The sequence below is a fragment of the Papio anubis genome, chromosome 2 (genome assembly GCF_008728515.1).
Source record: "Papio anubis isolate 15944 chromosome 2, Panubis1.0, whole genome shotgun sequence".
Classification (NCBI taxonomy): Eukaryota; Metazoa; Chordata; class Mammalia; order Primates; family Cercopithecidae; genus Papio; species Papio anubis.
In genome coordinates this window covers 125,972,018-125,995,658 of record NC_044977.1, presented here as the reverse complement: position 1 = coordinate 125,995,658, position 23,641 = coordinate 125,972,018, and the positions used below count along the sequence as shown (strand labels likewise).

The 23,641-nt window shown below is 33.5% G+C and overlaps 1 long non-coding RNA gene across 4 annotated transcripts in view; it reads left to right on the top strand.

Annotated features, from left to right (window-relative positions):
- LOC103882213 overlaps positions 1–23,641 on the top strand; it is a 325,635-nt gene that overhangs the window by 264,570 nt on the left and 37,424 nt on the right. For 3 of the 4 annotated variants that reach the window (XR_004182237.1, XR_004182240.1, XR_004182238.1), the window contains 2 exons: positions 1,767–1,947; positions 20,111–20,349. This is a non-coding gene — a long non-coding RNA (uncharacterized LOC103882213). Of the gene's footprint in view, positions 1–1,766; positions 1,948–20,110; positions 20,350–23,641 lie in introns of those variants that run through there. The other variant, XR_004182239.1, reaches the window with a different exon arrangement.

Sequence of the window (23,641 nt, the reverse complement as noted above, 5' to 3'; positions counted from 1 at the left end):
ATATTTAGCTAACTCTTCTGAATTAATGGTTGTACTTACTGGTTTCTGTAATTCATGGTTCTTTCACTATTTTAGATTGTTTCAACTATAAGGGAGTAAATAGATAAGTTCAGTGTTCATGCAATTTTTATTAAATAAAATGAAATTAGGAAAAGCAAAAAGGGAATGCTAATCTACTTTTTATCTGGTTCATTATAAGGTAGTGCAAGACACCCTTAGATCAAGCATGGGATACACAGATACGGTTAAACAGTCTGGTTTACATTTGTTTACATTCAGAATTAAACAGAATGTGTTTCTTTCAATGATTTATAATTCACATTTTGTAAATACTATCTTCTATCTGTGTGCATCTATAATTACATTGTTAGAGTATTTAACTATAATATATTACTCTAATGATTGTGTAGCCAATAAGCCCATGTGCATGCAGTGATAATTAGCTTATTGCGAAAATACAGAAGAAAGGCAATCAAAATCCGTACATAATGGTCAACCAACTGAAGGGTCTTAATTATGAAATATTAGCCAACTGAGGACATGGTTTGGAAAAAGTTACCTTAGCAAAAAGAAAAAAGGAAACAAAGCAGATAACAGATACGAGAGGCATGTCCATGAGCATGGGCATGTCTATGAGCATACTATTATGATTCATACCAGATCTCATCATAGATGAGAGGCCACATGAGTTAACCATGATACAGCAGAAGACAGGATATGGGAAAGAAGATCTGTTGACTTTAGTCTTGGAAGATTCTACTTTGAGTGGCAATTTTAAAGAATATCAAGAATATTATATTTCTTTCCCTTATAGATCCAGTCTCACTCCTTGATTCTCCATTGGATGCTTGTTTACATGTTCTCACATTTTAAATGCTGTATAAAGACCTTCCACTTTTAAAAATCATATAGACAAAGTGTAGAGGATAGGTATAACTACAAATTGTAACAAAAATATTGAATATTAATTTATGTAAGAATTGCTATATACTTTGATGTACATTAGTCTGTATATATGTAAAACTCATATACTTATATAAAATTAAAGTTTAAATTATAAAAATAGATAACTGAAGATTTGCTGAGGAGAGGTTGAAAAAAGTATAAATACTCTTTACCTTCTTGGACTTCTCCCACAGTTTTTCCAAAGGCTACAAAGCTATTATTTACGTCTGGTTCCCTAGAAGCAGACCTGCAATAGGAAATTTTACGCTATTGACTTATTAAGATAGTGTTTTCAGGAGAAACAAGTAAGGGAGTGATGGAAGCAAGGTGGAGAAGGAGAAGGAGCTGCAAAGATGTGCTTTCAGGTGAAGACTAAGTTCGTTCTGATCCCCTGTGAACTTGGACCACAAATGATGAGACAGTTTGTCATTCCCTGAAGTCAGAAAGCAGGGCTTTTTGTGCACCTTCAACCATGGGTTGCAAGGTGGAGAGAGAGAAAGGGTGCACCAGTATAATACCCAGTCACTTTTAGGAAGGTGAGTGTGATAGTTAATTTTATGTCTCAACTTTCCTGGGTCATGGCACACCAAGGCATTTGATTAAATGTTAATTTGGATGTGTCTGTGAGGTTGTTTCTGGATGAAATGAACATTTTTGTAGACTGAGTGTAGTAGTTTGCTGCCTTCCCCCACCCAACAATGTGGGTGGGGCTCATCCAATCAGTTGAAGGCCTTACTAGAACAAAAATGCTGAGTAACGGGGGAAGTCCTCCTGCCTGACTACTTTGAACCGGGACATGTGCCTTTTTTTTCTGCCTTCAGACTCAAACTAAACATCATCCTTTCCTGGCTCTCAATCCTGCTGGTCCCTGAACTAAAACACACATTATCAACTCTACTTGTTCTTAGTCCTTTGGAGTCAGACTGGGACTACACCATTGACTCTTCCGGAACTCCAGCTTACTGACTACAGATCTTGGAACTTTTCAGCTTTCACAACCATGTAAGCCAATTCCTCTCTAATAAATAAGGCTATCTCTATATATACGTACTACTGGTTCTGTTTCTCTGGAGAATTCCAACTAACGAGGTGAGAAATGGCTTCTATAACATAAATGAAAAGCTCCGGAAAATACTGGTCTTAGAGTAAACATTGTTTCTTATGAAATGTTTCCTGTGATTTAACCCCATATTTACTGTCTAAATTTATCTGTCTAAAATAATTTTCAGGATTCTAATTTCACTAAATGTTTACACAGGTACCCTATCATTCACTTTCAACAAAGCTATTCTATATACTAAATTGCCGCTGTGTTCTTTTTGGAAACCTAACATTTAGAAAAATCCAAAAGATGATCTATCTGTTACTTAAACCTGAAACACTTAAATCTATCTATTACTTAAATTTATCTATTACTTAAAGCTGAAATGCTTACTTTTTAGCAAACATTTACTTTGTTACCTATTTCTGAGAGTGCAAAAGCTTCCTTTGAAAATGAGACATAAAATCAAAAAATGCAATTAAAGCTTTAGGACTGGAAATTTCTTAGAGATTATCTTGTTCAATATACTTTTTTTTCATACAAGTAAAGTGAGGGAGAATATGATGTCAGTAAGCCATAGGGGACATATGGGAGAAAACTTTTTACTTTAGATTTTTAAGTTTTAACACCTTGATCAGCAATTATTTTTAGCTGGAGCTTAGTATAAAGTCATTTATATACCATACATTTTTAATGTTGAAATCTTATTGCTTATGGTTCTAACTTCAACCAAAAAATGCCTCAGATGCAATTTGCTAGTAAATATTTTATTAAAAGAATGTATCCTTCATAGAGAACAGATTATCATGAACATAATGTAGTCATTGTTTTTAAAACAGTTTGTTACTACAAACCTTTGAAAAAATAGTAATGGTGGTTGATAAAAATATCGACATAGCCATATTAACACATTTCATCAGATATCCCTGTGAGGTCAGTACTTTCATTAATCTATTTTCATTAACATATGAGTAAACTGTGGTGTCTGAATTCAGTTATTCTGGCTCACAAAATGGTCTTATCAACTACTATATTCTTCTCTAGAGCAAACATATTATCAACACTGAAACTATTGTTTAACTCATTGGAATATACACTTAAACCATTTTCATACATATTTGCTGGAAACTTATATGAACTAAATACTATTTCACCACTTTTCTTGTTTTGGTTATGAAATAAAACAATGAAAAATCATTGGGTGTAACCTAGTGAGCAAGTGGAAAATCATGTACTTTAGTCCTTCTCTTAATCAGTGTGTAAGTAATAAAACTTGCTATTTAATATGAAGGTGATGATCTTTATCCACTGTCAAAGGGCATGTATGTGGGGCTACTTTTGCTGTAAATAAAGGATTACATAAGCTACACTTATTATTCTTAGGAAAAAGTACAATGGCACAGAAATTAGGAGGCTCTGGGTTTAATTTCTGCTCTGTAAGTAGTTATCTGACTTTAGCCAAGCATTTAGCTCTATGAGAATCATTTTCCTCTTCTTGAAAGCGAAGAGGTAGGAGTTTTGACCTAGATCAGCTTATAGATTCTTTCTAGGTCTATTCTAACATTCTATGAGTCTATGATCTAGACCTCATTAATGGTCTGCTATTAGTACTAGTCATGCCCAAATGAAATATATTAAGTTGCATTTTGTATGTGATAGGTGCTGCCAGATTTTAGATTCGTACTTTTAATTTATATTTTGAGATCCTCTTCTACCTTCTCTATGCTTTTTAAGAAAGTTTTACTCTTAGAAAAGAAAATACATGGATTGATTGAGATCATTCAAAAATTTTTAATTTATTTTACAAATTAGATTATAAAGATTAAACCTCATTAATAAGAATAAATTAAATGTTTAAAGGTTAGAAACAGACATCAGATTGGACAGTATAGCAGTTCCCTATCTGAACTGGAAAGAAAAATAAAAGTATTATTATACTTTATCCATGTAGGAAAGTTATATAACATGTCAAGAGTGAAGAATGAGTTTGGAAAAGTTACTCTTCATGGCATTCTTTTACTGTGAACCTCGAATGGTGTGCTTGAGCTGTTGGAAGCAGGCTGAAACAATTGGAAAACACTGAATTAGTGGGAGGTAAGGGCGGTATCTGCAACAGCTGAAGTAAAATGAACTTTTCTGCAGAGTAAAGCAGCTTAGTTACAACCCTCAAAGCTCAAACGTCAATCCATTCCCAAGCAGGACAAGTGTGGGTGATATATGGAAAGGCTATTTTAAAATCCGCTTGAGCTTGCCAATCTGGAGATTTGCCCAGGAAAGAGAGCCTCAGAAAAATCACGATGCAAACAAGCAAATTTTATCAAATTTATGCAGAACTTGAGAGTCACAGAAACTAATTGGACAGAATCCCATCTAAGATTTCATCATTAATAATTACTATGACAGATAGTTATTTTAACTGTCTTTTCTCTCATGTCTGTTTCAATGACTTAATAAGTATGTGTATTTGTTTTGTGCAATATTATCATGGAAAAAATACTTTCCCAACATGTCCTTATAAAGCTAATTCTGTTCTTTTGGACCTTGCTGAATCTTACATCATTTTTCAGATATGGCTATGCTGTCAAATAGAAGTGGTAGGGACATTTTTTTCTAAAGTCAGAGCATTTCATTTTGAATGCTCAAGAAAATCACAAAAGCCAAGTGTTACTTTCTTTTAAAATAAAGGTTTAACATCTTGCATTATGCAAAATATTTAAGTGACATTAAATAATTGTGAATACTTCCTGTAATATCAACAGAATATTTTTGTCCGCAAAGTGATGTCAATATATTGAGTGAAACACTCTGTATTAAACATAATATTAATGCTTATTGACTATGTATGTTAATGTCTTTTGCAGACATCAGTTGAATCACTATGACTTATTCTAAATGAGATATTTTTAATGAAAATGTATCACACAGACAAGCTAAACCATTTCCAGGAATACTGTAACAGCTTCAACAGAAATACTATAGTGTTAAAGGGAAGCATATGATTCTTGATGTTAGTGCCAGAGAGCTATAGTTTTAATGTGTTGAATCACTACGAGTGATGACATGAATGATTAGATTTTGTAATAACAACTTAATTTGAAAGAAGGAGATTCTCTGATTCAGGAACTTACTAAAATTTCTCAACAAGTGATAAAGAATGAAAATATGACAAAAAAGTTTTCAGATAACTTAAAAAAAACTTCAGGTATAATGATTATTTTTGTAAGCAATAAGATAGATTTGAGTTGATGAAAGTACTCCAGATGGAGTGTAAGTAGTATTTCATTCCTGCAGAAAACATTTTGTATTTAGTTATTGAGATGGTTATCTTAAAGACATTTATTTAAGATGCTAAATTCTGGCATGTGAAATTACAGTGCTATTTGATGACAGGTAGATCAACAAGATTAGGTTATATTTATTAACAATTGAGAAATTAAAACATAGTGGAATGCACAGCAACCAAATTAGGATAAAATTCCCTGAACGTTTAATTGGCCGGTACTCTTTTGGAATATATTAATATTGACGCACTCACTTTAAAAGACCAGCATTAACACTATCAACCCAATCATCATAGATCACTGTTGATAACCAGACAGCAATTATTACGGCACATGGTCAGTGAAGTTATTATTTTAGATTATATGATGATGTGGCTTCGAATAAATTCTAACTAATTATAAGAAATTGAAAGAGGCAACATTCAACTTACAAATGATGTTTAATAAAAGGGCTCACTTGGAAAATGCTAGAAAGTAACCTCTTTTACTTGGCATCATTTAACCATCTCTAAACTTAATACAATGTGTACTTTTTTTTTTTTTTCCAGTGAGTGGCATAGGACATAAATTTCTTTTGAATCAATTTTGTTTTCAAAACTTTGCAGTTAGGAATTGATTTGGTATGAAAAAAATATATTTTTTCAATAGCTCTCATTCAAACTTTAGTGAAATAATTTTGTAATTGGTTGTTTAATGGCGAGCATTCAGCAACTACTATTACCATGATTAAAAGTTCTGTGAAGAAGGGATTGGTGTCTGCCATGTGAACTAGAGACCCTGCACCTACCTTACACGGTGTACAGTCCCTCAATAAGGAATTGCTTATTAATGAAATGAATGCACAGGCCCATAACTAGTAACTGGGAGGAAAGGGGATTCAAGTCAAACTTCTGACTTCATGTGCAGAGACTAATATGAATTTGTATGCAGCAAGATACAAGCATCCAATTCATGGATATGTTTCTCAATGAACTCAAACATTACTATTGAATAAACTATGTGCAAGATGAATAGCTTGACCAAATCAGTCTGTCATTCTTGTGGCATGATTTCATGGTTTGCTGTTTATGGAAAAGCCTTTAAGTTATAGTTTATATTACATATGATTCCAGAGAGTTCATGGCTAGGGCCACTGATTTAATTCTCAGAGGAAAAATTAGATTTTCCAGGAAAACCTTCTTCCCCCCCCCCCCCCATAGTTTGTAACCTCAACTCTATATGAAAATGTCTGTCTTGTTCTAAATGAAATCTTGGGTTAAATGTGAGCAGCCATTAGGCTTTTCCATTTCAAAATCTGAATCATCAGTTGACCAACTGGGTCACTGTTAAATTATTTTAAATATTACTAAATCCACTTTTGGTTCTAAATTTATACTGTATTAATAGCAACCAAGTGATATACATTTTATCCCTTTTAATTCTGAAAAAGTCTTCCATGAGATAAACGTTAGCATCCCAACAGGAGAGATGTAGAAAATGAGACAGATAATTCAGATCAAAGTCTGCCCAATTTAAACAATTAATCAAGTTATTATTCTACAGTAAAATAAAGACAGTAATAAATAGACGGATCACCCTTAATCAACACAGAATTAAACTACCTAGGTCCACTTATACTCAAAAATTTTTTCCACCAAACAAATAAAACCTTTGTGGTATGCAAACCTGCCTATACATAGTGCCAAAATTTTCGTATATATATATTCCACAGGCCGGACTGCGGGATTTGAGTATGCACCAATTTTGTGTTTATGTAGCATCCTGGAATCAATCCCCCAACTATACTGACAGACAGTGCACTATTGTTCATAGTAATTTCTAGATAGTAGACACGAGCAAAAATTACTGTATTAATGTGATTTGTAAGTTAAAAATAATGTATATAACACAGGCTATTGTTAGGGTCACTTAATCCAGGCTCCAGAGCCCTATGACTAGAGAGAAACACCTTGAGTTGATATAAAATTCCACGAATATAAACAAAGAAACCTAAATTGTCCCCGCTGCCGAATTAGGAGAACTCTTAAGAAATATTTGAGGTTTTACTTTTATGATTCTCTGAGTTATTGAGTCTTTAAATGTCACAATCTTTTCAAAATACAAAAATACAACTATGAATGTTACTGTATTAACTAACATAGTGTAGGTGGACTCCCTAGGCCTTTTGGGAGGCTTGGAGAAGCATTCTTATTCTATGCTGAAGGGGAGGAATGGGCAAGTGAGGACTAGCTTTCTTAGAGCTTTATTTAAATCAAAGGATTATGTAGGTTGTAGAGTCACACTAATAGATCAGAAATTTTTAAAAATTATTTTTTCCCTGTGTTTGGCAAAACTGATACTAAAGAAAAATTGAAAATTTAATTTGTCACCTTCTTGGTGGCTAGGAGACATTTACTCATTTTCCCCAGTGAAATGTACCACCACAATATTTCAGTGTTCAGCAGGGCAAAAAAAAGAAGAAACAGGCATTTTGAGGAATTCATACCCAGTAAATATGGCAGAGGTTGGCATAGACACTGAGACTGAGAAACAACTGTTGCGGAAGGGCTGGGCTTAGAGTCCCATATTCATGTTGTGCAATGCCTGTTCTGGAATCAAGCCTGTGAATAGTTTAGTGATTGGCTTAGATATTACTTCTGGCTGCATAATCTCTAAATCCAGTTTTCTGGCCCTCCTAGAATTTCCGAGGGCTATCTTAGAAACTTTAATACATTCTTCTTCCGTTTCACTTAGTTTTTCTCATTTTAGCTAATAAATCTAGCTAAAATAAGCCTGTCCTACACAACAGGTTTGTGTGTTAGAATAATAGTCCCCCAAATAGGTGCACATCATAATTCTGGGAATTCTGAAATCCCGAATGTAAATTTTCTTGGTAAAAAGGGATTCTGCATATCTGATGAAGATTACAGACTTCGAAATGGATAGCTTATCCTCAATTATTCAAATAGGCCCAATCTATTCATATACATCCTTAGAAACAAATTATTTCTGGTGAGTGCAAGAGAGAGTTAGAGAGATATGACAGAAGAGGCAGGAAATACTTTAAGCATGAGAAAGATTCCATTAGCTGTTGCTGACTTTGAAAATAGAGGAAGGGTGCCATGAGCTAAAAAGTGCAAGCAATCTCCAGGAGCTAGTAACGGCCTCAACTGACAACCAGCAGCAATAGAGACCTCAGTCCTACCCGCTGGATGGAACATTCTGCCAACAATCTGAACAAGCAAGCAAACAGAACCTCTCTTAGAGTCCACTGGAGTTCTGACCCATGGAATTCTAAAACAATAAATTTGTAGTGTTTAAAGTCACTAAATTTATGATTATAGAAAACTAATTTAAGGCTAGAGCAAACTCAACAGTTCATGGATCAGTGTCTCACTGGTAATGGGACAGGGACAATTTCTATAAAACATTTGTATAAAGCCAGAAAAGGTGAGCTTGTTTCTGGAGACATTGATAGGACATGGACCCTAATTCGTAGTCATAAAGTACAAAGTTTAGAATTATCTATTCTTTCAGAGTCTAACTGGTAATTGGACAGGGACAATTTCTATAAAACATTTGTATAAAGCCAGAAAAGGTGAGCTTGTTTCTGGAGACATTGATAGGACATGGACCCTAATTCGTAGTCATAAAGTACAAAAGTTTAGAATTATCTATCTTTTCTAGAGCTCCTGCTATCATTAAGTGACAGGTGTGTATCTGGTTACTAAATTTATTTAATGAATTTAAATATTAATACATACTTCATTTTTAACGAATGTAAAATCAATATAAAGGCCTTTAAGAATTGGACTTAACTTGATGGAAAAGCAGTTACCTAAAGTCTTGTATCTTAAAGGATGGTTCGTGGGAGCTTGTTTGAGTGCAGAATGTCTGATGCCACCTGAGACCTACTGTCTTAATTTGTGTTGCTTAAAGGAATATCTGTGGCTAGGTAATTGACGAAGAAAAGAGGTTTATTTGGCAGTTCTGTTGGCTGGACAAAAAGCATGATGCTGATGACTGCTTGGCTTCTGGAGAGGGCTTTTGTGCCACATCAAAATATGGCTGAGAAGATAAGATGAGAAGCAGGCACATGAAAAAAGGTGAAAACCTGAGAGGTATCCTGGCTTTGTAACAATTCACTCTTGAGAGAACTAATCCTGTCTCATGAGAGCCAGAATCACTCAATCCCAGGAAAATAGCACCAAGCTACCCATGAGGAATTCATCCCCATAGCCCAAACACCAGCCTCTAGGCCCCACCTCCCAACACCATCACGATGGGGACCAAACTTCAATATGAGCTTTGGTGGGGACAAGTAAACCATATCCAAATCACTCCAACTACAAAATTAGAATGTGCATTTTAATAAGATCCCCCAATGATTTTTTGCTGCCTAATGTTTGGGAAGCACTGATGTAAAGCTTGAACAGCAAAAATTGGAAAGATACCCAAATTAAATTTTAAAATCGCTATGTTATCACTGTACTAATCTTATTCTTAGGCATTCTCCATTTTGTTTTATCACTTATAAAAAAGGTATTATATACTATTTCATAGGGTTAAAAAAAAGATTTAATGATCAATGAAATTAGTAATTAGGTAATAAATGCAAAGCTCTCTGCAAAGTGCCTGGTCAATAACAAATGTTTATAAAATATAAATATGATCAGTATCATTTCTTAATAGCCCATTCCTCTACACTAGCCTTCCTCTTCCTGCTTGTCCAATAGTCCAATTTAAATAATATCTATACAGCAACTTGGGAACTCTGGCGCAACTCATTATTTTAAATGGCAGTTACAGTAAATCAGGAGGGAATCAAGCATTTTTTAATCCCTCCTTTTTCCCCTTTGCAGAGGAAAAGGGATAAGAAATGAAAGTTCTACCTAATTGTAATACTTAATATTCATTAGGTTTTCATATACATTAATTCATTGCCTATAAAAATTATTCAGCTCTGAATATTTAGCCCAGTGGAAAATGACTTTAATCTGTGCAAATGAAGTCATATATAAAATCTAAAATGAGAAAAGACATAGATTTAGATACGTATATTTTTATATCTTCAACATAAGTATAAGCATGAAATAGAAGTCTACAGGCCTAGTTAAGAAGCCAACACGACCTGGGTTTAAATTCTGACCATTTGTCTTACTATGTGACATTTGGCAAACCAACTTAACTACTCTCAAGTTTAGTTTCCTCATCTGTAAACATCTGTCTTAAAACATTATAATTCTTAATAAATATAAACATATTTTCCATGTGATCTGAAACATAGTAGGAATAAAATAAAGGCTTTTTTCTCTCTTTTCAGACTGTTAGGTTTATATAAATAAGATAACGTACGTACCTGTATTATATCTCTAAATTTTAATCTGCACATTTTCTGCATATTTTCCTCAGCCTCTTAGCATTGTTTTCCAAGGCCATTTTTTTCCCCTGCTCATCTTGAGGGTTGGAAAGCATCAACAAACACTCACATGTAAGTAAGTGGTAGAAAAATCCAACTATCTGCTTAAACAATAGCTTCAGACAAGATAAGAGTGGAACTGTACATAGAAGAATAGAAGGTGGACCGGTAATGAGTAACTCTGCTTGGAAAAAAGGAAAGAAGGGATCCTAAACATTGAAAGGAAAAGAGTAAATAATATATTTCTTTTAAAGGGCTAGAGACAAAAAAAAGGAGCTGAGCACCGACATCTCTAAACAGGGACTGTATCATCCCATCAGATAGAGACAGAATTCTGTCTAGTAGTCCTAAACCATTAAGAACATCACATCTTGAACATAATTTGAAGGAGTTAAACAGTGTACTGGTGACTAAAATGGAACAAAACACAATCAGAGATTATTCCACTATAAATTACAGCAGCAGTGTATAAACTGTCAAAGATAATTGCTATTTGCTTCTAACTCCAGGGAAAGTAGAGAAAGACTACGTATCTTAAGAAGAACAGTGCCTAAGGCTACAGGGGACCCTGAACTTGAATACGAAAACCCTTAAACTTGATTACTTCACTAATTTGAGTAACTACTAGAGCTTCATGAAGTCACAGAGAGATTGGAAAATTATTAATAATTATTACATTTATTTATTTAGTATTTAAATATCTATTATCTGTATATAATTATAAATAACTATTTTTTACTGATGCATTTGGATACATGCATGAAATATTTTTATTATAAACAATTTACAATATGAGTTTCTTTACGATGTTGTTAAATTGTTTTTTTTAAGCCTTGGAATCTATTTAAAAAATATAATTTTACATTTACATTTAATTATGTTTTATATGCATTTTTGAAGAAGGCTAAGGGTTAAAATAGCCAGTTAAAAATAGCCACTAAAGATTTTAATGATAATTCTTATACTTCTATCAAATACTTTAAATTTATAAGATGTATTGAGTAGTTAGTATATACAAGGCACTATCCGATGTGTCAAGATCATGATGGAAGAGACATGCTTGTTCAAGAATGGTATTTAATGTTATAGGAATACGTGTAAAAATGATACGATACAATTCTATGGACACGTATGTTTTCGTGCTCATGGTTGTTATTTGTGCTAATTTCTCTCAGATAGCTTAAGCTGATTCTTAAAAGGGTAGCTCAGTGTTTGAGAAGCTGAGCAATGCTTTTGAAACTCCCTCAAGTCTAGAGAGAAAACCTAAGTAAACAACAAGCGGTGTAGCTCTCCCATACACTGATGCCTAGTTTTAAATTATTTCAAGTCTGAAACTAAATTAGGTAATCCCAGATTTCTAGTGATCTCTAACTGTGTTTAAGAGTTTAAACAACTTTGCTTGTTATATTCAAGGAGATAAATGATAAATTAGAAATATTTGGCAGAGCATGAGGCTTTTTAAAAAATGAATATTCTAGAACTTAAAAAAAAAAAAGAAACTAAATGAAGAATTTAATAGATTGGTTCAACCATAAAGTAGATATAGCTAAAGAAAGATTTTGTTTATTTGAAATAGATCACAAGAAAATTTCCAGAATGAAGTGAGAAGAGATGAAGTATGTTAAACACAGGGCAGTATTTCAGAGACAGAAAGAACACAATTAGAAGAACAAAAACATGTGTAATTTGATTTTCAATATGGGAAGAAAGAAAAAATGAGGAAGAAGCAATATTTAGAGATACCATTTCTGCAAATTTTCCAAAATTGACCACAACAGAAATATCAACCAATCACAGAGACTTTGAGAATGAAAAAAAAAAAAAAAAGTGAAAAAACACACACCCTTAGGTTCACACAGTGAAATTTCTGAGGGAGGAAGGGGAGAGCGAGAAAGACAGAGATAGAGAGAGAGATTGAAATAAATGGGTAGTACAATTTAGAACACGAAAACATAAGCCCAAAGAACATTAGTGTAACTATAACTAAAAAAGTATACTTTAATGCAGAATGCATAGCAAGACATTAGAATATATACCTCATGAAGAAAAGACATAATTCACTAGGAATATTTAAAATTTTGAATTTTTAATGCAGCCAATAGTAAAACCTTGAAACATGACAGCACTGAAAAGAGTAAAATAAAAATGTATAATTATAGTGGAAAGTTTATCGTTCCTTACTAATGGTTATAGAAACAGAAAAAAACTGTAAAACTATGAAAGATTTCAAGAATTTAACTAAAAATTTGTCCTAATTGACTTATTTTTAGTTTGTAATCAACAACTTCAGACTCCATAATGGCATTTACACAAATTGAAATTATATTCAGACTATACTTTGATCATGATATATTTCTGCTAGACATAAATACATAATTTTGTATCTCTACCTCTGTATCTATATGCACACTTATGAGTCACTAGATGTATATAACTGAGATACTTGTATATAACCTATAAATAAAAGAAAAACCAGAATGAAAATTTGTGGAAAATTTATAGGCTTAAATTGATATCTTAGAAAAGAACATTTGAAAATCAATGATCTAAGTGTCCTTCTCAATAAGCTTTAAAAGGAGCAAATTAAGACAAAAGAAGTTATTTGCAAGGAAATAATATAAGATTACAGCTTAAGAATGCAAAAATAAAAAGTTGATCAATAAACCCCAGAATTGTATCTTTGACAGTCTTTGTAATTGATAAATGCCTTGTAAAAGTTAGAGGGAAGGAGGGAAGGAAGGAAGGAAGGAAAGAAGGAAGGAAAGAAGGAAGGAAGGAAGGAAGGAAGGGAGGGAGGGAGGGAAGGAGGGAGGGAGGGAGGCAGGATGGGAAGGAAAACAAGAGAGATTATCTAATATTAGAAACTGTTAAAATTTAGAAGACACCAAGAGAATATTATGAACAATTTTACTCCACATTAAAATGTTTAGATGATATGGACAGTCCTAGAAAAAATGTAACTTGTTAAATTTGACATAGGTGAAATAAAATAATCAAATATTACTACATTTACTGAATAATTTAATATAAAATCTAAAACTTTCCTATAGAGATAATTACAGTTCCAGATGCTATGACCAATTAATTCAACCAAATATGTAGGGAAGAATAAATGCCAGTATTGCACGAGTCTTCCCAAGATTGGGAAAAATAGGAACAAATGTTGATAACATATTCTGTCAAGAATGTTATCACTGGCAAAAAATATAGGCCGATTTAAATCATGAATACAGATGCAAAAATCTAAAATATTAACCAAAACATACAATGAAATATAAGAAGAGCAGCATATCATAATCAACTTGGGTTTATCTCATAAATATAAGTTGAGCTTAACATTTGAAAAATGACCCATGTTTTTTAGTAGTACATTAAATCATTTGATTTCAACATATACAACTCCCTTAACAAATTAAACACTTAGTCATGAAAAAAAAATTTAGAAAACCAGAAATTGAAGAATATTTTCTCAGTGTAACATCGAGTATGTACAATGGTATGTAGCTAACCTCATACTTTACAGTATGATTTTAAATTACTTTTATTTAAAATAAGAAAAAAATGATACATCTTATCATTACTTCTATTCAACATCTTACTAGAGGTCCAACCCAATATAATAAAAGCACAAATGAGAAAAATTAATAAATATTGTAAAATGAGAAATAAAAGTGTCATTACAGACAGCATAATGATGTACCAGAAAGTAGAGACAAATCTCCAAATAAATTGTTAAAATGAAGAACTGAGTTTAGGAAAAATACTGAACATAAGCTCAGCACACAAATATAAAATGTATATGCATATACCAGGTACAAAAATCAAAATGAAATAACTTTAAAAATACCATTTTCTGTTTCTTTTTTTTTTAACTTTTATTTTAGATTTGCATGTATATGTGGAAGTTTGTTACATGGGTAAATTGTGTGTCACAGGGGCTTGGTGTACAGATTATTTCATCACCCAAGTAATAAGCATTGTACTCAATAGGTAGTTTCTTGATCTTCCTCCTCCTGCCAACCTCCACTCTCAAATAGACCCTAATGTCTGTTGTTCCTACTCAGTGTTTAGCTCCCACTTATAAGCGAGAACATGCAATATTTGGTTTTCTGTTCCTATGTTAGTTGGCTTAGGATAATGGCCTCTAGCTTCATCCATATTTTGCAAAGGACATGATCTCATTGTTTTAAATGACTGTGTAGTATTCCATGGTATATATGTACCACATTTTCTTTATCCAGCCTACCACCAATGGGTATTCAGGTTGATTCCATGTCTTTGCTATTGTAAAATAGCAGTGCTATTGTGAAAAAGCAGGTAGTGCTGTGATGGACATATGCATGCTTGTGTCTTTATGGTAGAATGATTTACATTCCTTTGGGTATAAACCCAATAATGGAATTGCTGGCTCAGATGGTAATCTTGTTCTAAGTTCTTGGAGAAATCTCCAAAAGCTTTCTACAGTGGCTGAACTAATTGATATTTCCACCAGGAGTATATAAGTGTTCCCTTTTCTCCACAACCTCACCAGTACTTGTTAGGCATGAAATAACATCATTTCCAATAAATAGAATTGAACAAATTTTTAAAAAAACTAAACTAGTGAAAAACAAGCAATAACCCTGCTCAGACAAGTAAAAGTATTATTGAGAGGTAAGTAATTATACAAGTCAGATATCAAAGAATACATAATATATTATCCAATTTATTTAAGGATTCCTAATGGCAAATTTGAACTTTAGAATCAGATGTCAGAGTAGTGGTCACCTTTGATGAGGAAGATGGTTGGAGTGAAGATTGTACAGAAAGGACTATGTGTTGAGTCTATTTCTTTTTTTGGATGAGTATTACATGGTTGCTTGCTATGATAATTTGTTTCATTATAGATTCATTTTATGCATTTTATGTGTATGTGTTATATTTCAAAACACAAACATTTAAAAATCCTAATCATTAATATAACAGAAATAGTTTATATATACTATACATTTATATATATTTATATACAGTTGACCATTGGACAATGTTGGGGTTGGGGTGCCAATTCTCACGCAATTGACAATTTATGCATAAATTTGACTCCTCAAACTTAACTACTATAGCCCACTATTGACTGGAAGCCTTACTGAAAACATAAATGATTAACATACAAATAGACTAGTATCTGTGTGTACTTTATGTATTCATACATACCTTAATAAATAAACATATTGATTAAAAATAATCTGTATATAAGTGGACCCTTGCAGTTCAAACCTGTGTTGTCCAAGGGTCACATATATAGATCAAAACATATATAACAAAGGTTAAGAGAATCTCAGCAATACAGAAAGAGTACAAATCCCTTTGCTTAGTTGTATGTTAGATAGTTTGTGTGTCTAGAAACCCAGAGTGAGGATGCCATTTATGTCCTGATATGATTGTGCCAATGAGAACAAACCCACCTGGCAGCATCTTACCTTCTTTAGGCCAATAGAAGTTATTTAGAAAATTACCTCTTTTAGTGAATTAAATTAGCCAAATAGATTTGTATAGCCTTCCATGCCAAATGTAAGTGATAAAGCTGCCCGTATATTTAGGATTAGACAATGAAGGTTGGCTTGTTTGAAAAATTGAGTTTCATTTGCCAAAAAAGGAAATCAGTGCCAATTTAAAAAGCCAAATGCAGTGATAGTCACTGCTTTTCAAAGAAAGTGTGTATGAGGGCTGGAGGGAATTCCTCTATTATTTATTTTTATGAATGCCTCTCAGCAGATGATGTCTATTCCTGCAGAGCTACACAAATATTATCTTGAACATAAGCTTTTCAGAAAAATGAAAAAAGTCTATTGCTTCAGTCAAAAATTATGTGCTGTATCAAGACAATAAAGCCTATGTAGCTTTATTGTTCTATTGGTAGTCAATTGTTAAATTACCAGTCTGTTTGTAACCTAATGAGCATTCCACAAGCTCCTTCTGTTATACCTTTGCTATTGAGAAAAGTAAAATAGAGAATTGAGCAATCATTTGATTGAGTAACTGATCCCAAATTCCCACAATAAAGATAATTATAATTATTTTGCAAATTGACATAAACATAAAATACATACCTTTAGAACATAAAATTCAATTACATCAGTCAAACAAATATGTTCAGCATTTTTATTTCTGTGTTTATAATTTAAAAAGAAACTTAGAATCAAACAATGTAAGGATGCCCACTTTCATCCCTCTATTTAATGTAACAATGGACTCCTCACCAGGGAAATTAGGCAACAAATAAATAAATGAAATACATTGAAATTGGAAAAATAAAACTAAAATTAGTTATTTTAAAGACATTATCTTACACACAGAAAATCCTAAAAATGTGGAAAAAACTAGTAGGGCTCAGTTCTAATTTAAATTCAGCAATGTTGCAGAATACAAAATCAACACATGAAATTTAGCTGCATATCATTTTTCACTAATAATGAAGAATCTGAAAAGGAAATATAAAAAAAAGATTCATTTACTTAGAAATAAATGTAACCAAACGGGCTAAAGACATGTACACTAAAAACTGCAAAATGAAGCTGACAGAAATTAAAGAAGATATAAATAAATGGAAATCCATCTTCATTGATTAGAATAATGTTAAAATGTCAATACTACATAATATGATCCATAGATTTAGTGAAAATCCTTATCAAAATTTCAGTGGTGTTTTTTGCGGAAATAGAAAAATACCTCCTAAAGTTTGCATGGAATCTCAAGGGACCTGAAGAGCCAAAACAATCTTGAGAAACAACACACTTGTAGGTCTTATGTGCCTTACTTTCAGAATTTATTACAAAACTACAGTAATCAAAACAGTGTGGTACAGGCATAAATACTAACTGGCAGTAATAGACAGTCCAGAAATCAACCCCTGAATTCATAATCCAGTTATTTTTTGAAGGTGTGCCAAAATTATTCAATGGGAAAATAACAGTGTTTTCAACAATTTTGCTTGGGAAAACTTACATCTACATGCAAAAGTTGGATATTTATATTACACTGTGTACAAAATTTAACTCAAAATGTATCAAATACCTAAACATAAGAGCTAAAATATAAAACTCTTAAGGGAAAATATGAATAAAAAAATCATGACATTGAGTTTGGCAATTATTTTACAGATAGGACTTAAAAAATACAGATAACAAAAAAGAAGAACTAGATAAATTGGCCTTGATGAAAATCAAAAACTTTCATTCATCAAAGGACACAATTAATCGAGTGAAAAGTAAACTGGTATAATTTGAATATGGCTTGTTCCCACCAAAACTCACATTGATGCTTGGTCCCCAGTGAGACATTGTTGAGATATTGTGCCTTTAAGAGGTGATTAGATCATTAAGAGAGGTTAATGTCCTTTTTGCAAGAGTAAATTCTTGCTCTCCTGAGACTGGTTTAGTTACCCAGGCTGTTATAAAATGAGGCTGTCTCTCATGTCTGGTCTCTTAACAACACCTGCTCCCCCTTCTGTTTCTCTATATTTTCATACTGTACAAAGCCCTTACCAGAAGCTTCTAGATGCAGCTCTCCAGTCTTGAACTTTCCAGCCTGGAGAACCACGTGCTCAATAAACCTCTTTCCTTTATAAATGACACTGTCTCAGGTATTCTATTATAGCAACACAAAATGGAGTAAGACAGAATTGATACTGAGAAGAGGGACAATGTTAGAGAGATACCTGAAAATATAAAATTTGTAACTGGATAATTGATAGTGACTGGAAGAATTTGGAGAAGCAGGCTAAAAAAAGCCTGTATTGCAATGAAGACAACATTAAAGGCAACTTTGGTGAGGACTCAAAAGATGAGAAGACTAGGTAAAGTCTTGAACTTCTTAGAGATTGGTTAAATAGTCTGGCCAGAATGCTGATAGAAATATAAACACGAAAGGCCATTTTGATGAGCTCGCATATGGAAATGATGGATATCTTATTGAAACTGGAGTAAAGATCATTCTTATTACATAGTAGCAAATAACTTGGCTGTATTGTATCTATGCCCTAGGACTTTGTGGAAGACTGAACTTAAGAGTGACAGAAGAGCATATCTGGTAGGAGAAATTTCTAAGTAGCAAAATTCTCAGGATGGTGCATGTTTACTTCTAAGTGCTTACAGAGAGCTGCTAAAGAAAACAGAAGAAGAAAAGAAATACTTGGAAAATTTGCATTTGACTATGTGGTAGAATAAAAAAGCATTTTCAGGAGAGAAAATCAATTATGTGGCCCAGAGACCACTTGCTAAGGCAATTAATATGTCTAAAATGGAGCCAGTTGCTAATCATCAAGACAATCAGAAACGGGCCCAAAGGTCATCTCAGAGATCTTTAAGTCTGCAGCTTCCATCACAGACCCAGAGGCCTGTGAGGGCAGAATTGTTTGGGGGATTAAGTCCAGGATGCCCTTCCCCTGTTTGCTGCCCATGGCTGCCTTACAACCCTGCTTCTGCATTCTTACCCAGTGCACCTTAGCCACACAGCCATCTTTCTGGTGGCCCCAGGTGTGGTTCCACCCATGGCTCTGTCGTCTGCTTCAGAATATGCAAGTGGCAGATCTTGATGGGGTCCACATAGTGCTAATTCTGTAGGTATACAGAATGCTAGAACAGCAGAGGTATAGTAGGATTACCTTACATTTCAAAGGATGTATGGACTGCCTGGAAGCCTGGACAGAAACCTGCTGCACAGGTAAAGACACTACAGAGATTCCCTCCCAGAAGAATATCTGTGGAGCCATTAAAATGGGGCTCAAAATCTGTCAAGTCACTAACATTGTGCAATGCCTACCTGGAAAAGACACAGGCATTGGTATGAAACTCCAAACCATGAGAGCCGCTGTGCAAAATGCACCAAGCAAAGCTAGAGGGGTGGGGCTGCCTGAGACCTTGGGGGTCCAACCCCTGCACCAGTGTGCTCAGGATGTAGGTCATGCAGTCAATGAACATTATTCTCTAACCTTAAGATTTAATATCTTCCCTGATGGGCTTTTAGCTTGCTTTGAGAAAGTTACCCTGTTCTTCCTATTTCTCCCTTTTAGAATGAGAATGTGTACGCACTTCCTGCTCCACTACTGTACCTTGGGAGCAGATAACTTGTTTTTGATTTTAGAGCCTTACAGCTGGAAGAAGTTTGCCTTGAGTCTCAGATGAGACTTTGGACTTTGGCCTTTTCAGTTGATGCTGGAACAAGTTAAGACTTCGGGGACTATTGTGATGGAATGATTGTATTTTGCATTGTAAAAAGGGAGTGTGTTTTAGGGAAGCCAGAGGGAGAATGTTGTGGTGTGAATATGGTTTATCTCCACTGAAAGGCATGTCATGTGTTGGTACCCAAGGTAGTACTGTTGGGAGGCAGTGCCCTTAAGATGTGATTAGGACATTAAGAATAATTAATGTTTTTGTTTGTTTGTTTCTTTGTTTCTTTGTTTTTCAGGTGCACTTTCTTGCTCTCATGAGACTTGATTTGTTATCACACAGCAGACTGTTACACAGTGAGGGTGCCTCTCATGTTTGGTCTCTTTTTACATATGCCGATTTCCCCTTCTGCTTCTTCTCCACGTTGTGATGCAGCATGAGGCTTTCACCAGAAGCTATCCAGATGCAGCTACCCAATCTTGAAGCACCCTTATTGGAGAACCATAAGCTAAATAAAACTCTTTCCTTTACAAATAACACAGTCTCAGGTATTCTGTTATAGTAACACAAAATTGATTAAGATAACAACCTACAGAATGGGAGAAAATAGTTGCAAATTATACATCTGGTAAGAGGTTAATATCCAAAATATGTAAAGTAATCCTAGAATTCAACAGGAAAAAAAAAAATCAACCCCATTTAAAAAATAAGCAAATAACTAGAATAGACTTTTCTCTAAAGAGATATACAAATGGACAATAAGTACACACAAAAATCCTCAACATCACTAATAATTGTGGAAATGCAAATCAAAACTACAATGGATCAGGTGCGGTGACTTACACCTGTAACCTCAGCACTTCAGGAGTTGGAGGCGGGTGGATCACCTGAGGTTAGGAGTTTGAACCAGCCTAACCAACATGGTGAAATCCCATCTCTACTAAAGATACAAAATTAGCTGGATGTGGTGGTGCATGCCTGTAATCTCAGCTACTCAGCAGGCTGAGGCAGGAGAATTGCTGGAACCTGGGAGGCGGAGGTTGCAGTGAGCCGAGATGGTGCCATTACACTCCAGCCTGGGCAAAAAGAGAGAAAGTCTGTCTCAAGAAAAAAACAAACAAACAAACAAAAAAACTACCATGAGATATCACCTCACATCCATTAGAATTACTACTATCAAATAAATGGAAAATATTAAGTGCTGGCTAGGATGTAGAGAAATTGGTATCTTTAAGCACTGGTGGTGGGAATGTAAAATGGTACAGCTACTATGAAAAATAATATAGCAGTTCCTCAAAAAATTAAAAATAGTATTACCATATGATCCAGCAATTCTACATCTGTGTATATATCTAAAAGAACTAAAACTAGGATCTGAAAGAAATGTTTGCACACCGATGTTTATAACAGCATAATGCGTAATAGCCAAAAGGTGGAAGCTAGCCCAGCGTCTACTGACGCATGAATGAATAAACAAATGCATTATTTTCATACAATGGAATATTATTCAGCCTAAAAAGGAAGGAAATTCTCATACATGCTACCGACAACATAAATAAATCTTGAGGGTATCATGCCATATGAAATAGCCACGGAAAATACAAATACTATATGACTCCAATTACATGAGGTATACAGAGCTCTCAAATTAAAAAAAGAACACAGAATGGTGGTTGCCAGTGGCTGGAGGAAGGGATAAATGGGGGGTTGTTTTTTCATAAAAATACAGTTTCAGTTTTTCCAAATGAAAAAGTTCTAGACATTGGGTGCACAGCAATGTGAATGTTTTTACTACTGAATTTTATATTTCAAAATGGTTAACATGATACATTTTACGTTGTGTATCTTTTAATACAATTATAAATTGATTTTAACACAATTAGCACAATTAAAACAAATCTTAGAAATGCAAAACTAAAATAAAATAAAAATAAAACTAGAGTTATATTTTATTTTTGTTTAAAAAGTAATGCATCTAACTTGTTTAATTTGTTTTGGGTATAATTTATTCTTTCTATTTACTAAATAAATAGAAATAATAGAATAAATTTCTTTCAGTTTATTTAGAAATATACAAATGTTTGTATGGTTTATTGATAAATGTGAACCAATGTTTGTTAATTTGCAGACTATAAGACAATTTTACTTCAGAAATTATGGAAAGTAAGATAATAAGAAAATATAGTTTCAGGTCAGGATTCCAAAGGCCTCAGTATATATTGACCTTAAATATTCAAGAATCCAGTTAATGCTAAAAAGTGCTTCTAGTAACTACATGTATGCATTTTTTTTTCCCCCGAAGAGCTCCGCGTATTTTTCTTAGTTTTTATTACAATAATTAATCCAGTTGGGGGCAGAGTGAAGGGATGAGGAGTTTGTAGCAGTAGTAATACTGCTAAGAAGTCAAGCAGCCTTTGAATTACTCCAGATGATGCATCTAAGTCAAACAAAAAACAATGTAGGCAAAATTAAAAATAGATGAACAATTTATTCTAGAGATTGTTTGAAACAATGACCATTAAAGTTTTAAGCCATAAAGAAGCAGAATAATTTTAAATTTTACGAGCAAAGGAAAATAAGCAAAACCTTTTGGTCCAAAGATATTTTGCTTTTGCAAAACATCAAAACCTTCTGTAGTGTGTTGCCAGATGATTTTGCCCAAGTCTAGGCTAATTGTTCTGATCGTGTTCAGAACACGATCTGAGCTAGGCTAAGCTACAATGTTCAGTAGGTTAGGTGTATTAATTGGACTTTTGACTTTGATATTTTCAACTTACAATGGATTTACTGTGACATAACCTCTACTTAACTTGTGGAGCACCTGTAAATGGAAAAAAAAAAAAATATGAATTAAATTTGCAGATATCTTTAACATTCAGGTGCTTTTATAGCTGGAATTTCCATCAAATACTTTGTTTCTCTGGTCCCTTTATATGTTAAGATGTATTTAGGATTTCATAGGAATTAATTATCTAAACCTAATTTTGGCTAATACCTTTGCTCACAAGTACTGTATGTCTTTGACTACTAGGTAAGTTGCCAACACTTTCAGATTTGTTTTCCCAATTCTTAATTTGGGTTTTCATCATTCCTTAATCAGTCATTTTACTCCAAAGATGAGAAGAAAAAATTGACTTTGGAAATGAGGTGGTGTTTTCAAAAACATTTTAGGAAGTTGCCCATTATTAGAAGCAGATACAAATGTGGAAATGCAGTAAATGGCATGATCTAGAAATCAGAGTACTTGAGATCATTGATAGAATGAGTCATCTCTGCTTTTAAATGAGGCAAATCTGAAACCTCCAAGTATCCGTGATATTATTTTTTAGAGCAAGAGCTGCTGTGATAAAGGTAGTTCATCACTTCTAAGAAAGATACAAAACCAAATGAAACTGGCACTAACAATACATTTGTTCTTGCTCCAAAAGCTCTCTATTTGTATACCTGCAATCACATACTAATATAATTCTATACACACATCCTTTTCAAGCATAGAGTTGGATCAAATATTGTATCAATAAACTGCATAGGAGATAGTTTCTTACGTTTTTGTTTTGTTTTTTGAAAATAGTTTTTTACTATTATTAATTGTGTGTTCCCTGAGATGAGTCCATCATATTGAGGAGTTGCTTATGACTTCACTAAGAGACAGTTTATTGGAGCTACAGGAATGGAAAGTATTGAGCAATGTATGGGGTAGACAAGTTAAAAGAGTAAATGTGGAACATGCCTTTTAGAGGTTTATGCTGATGGAAGAAAAGAGGACAGGGCAATAATGGTTAGATGACAATATGGGGTGACTTTTATAGTAAAAAGGTTGTGATTTATA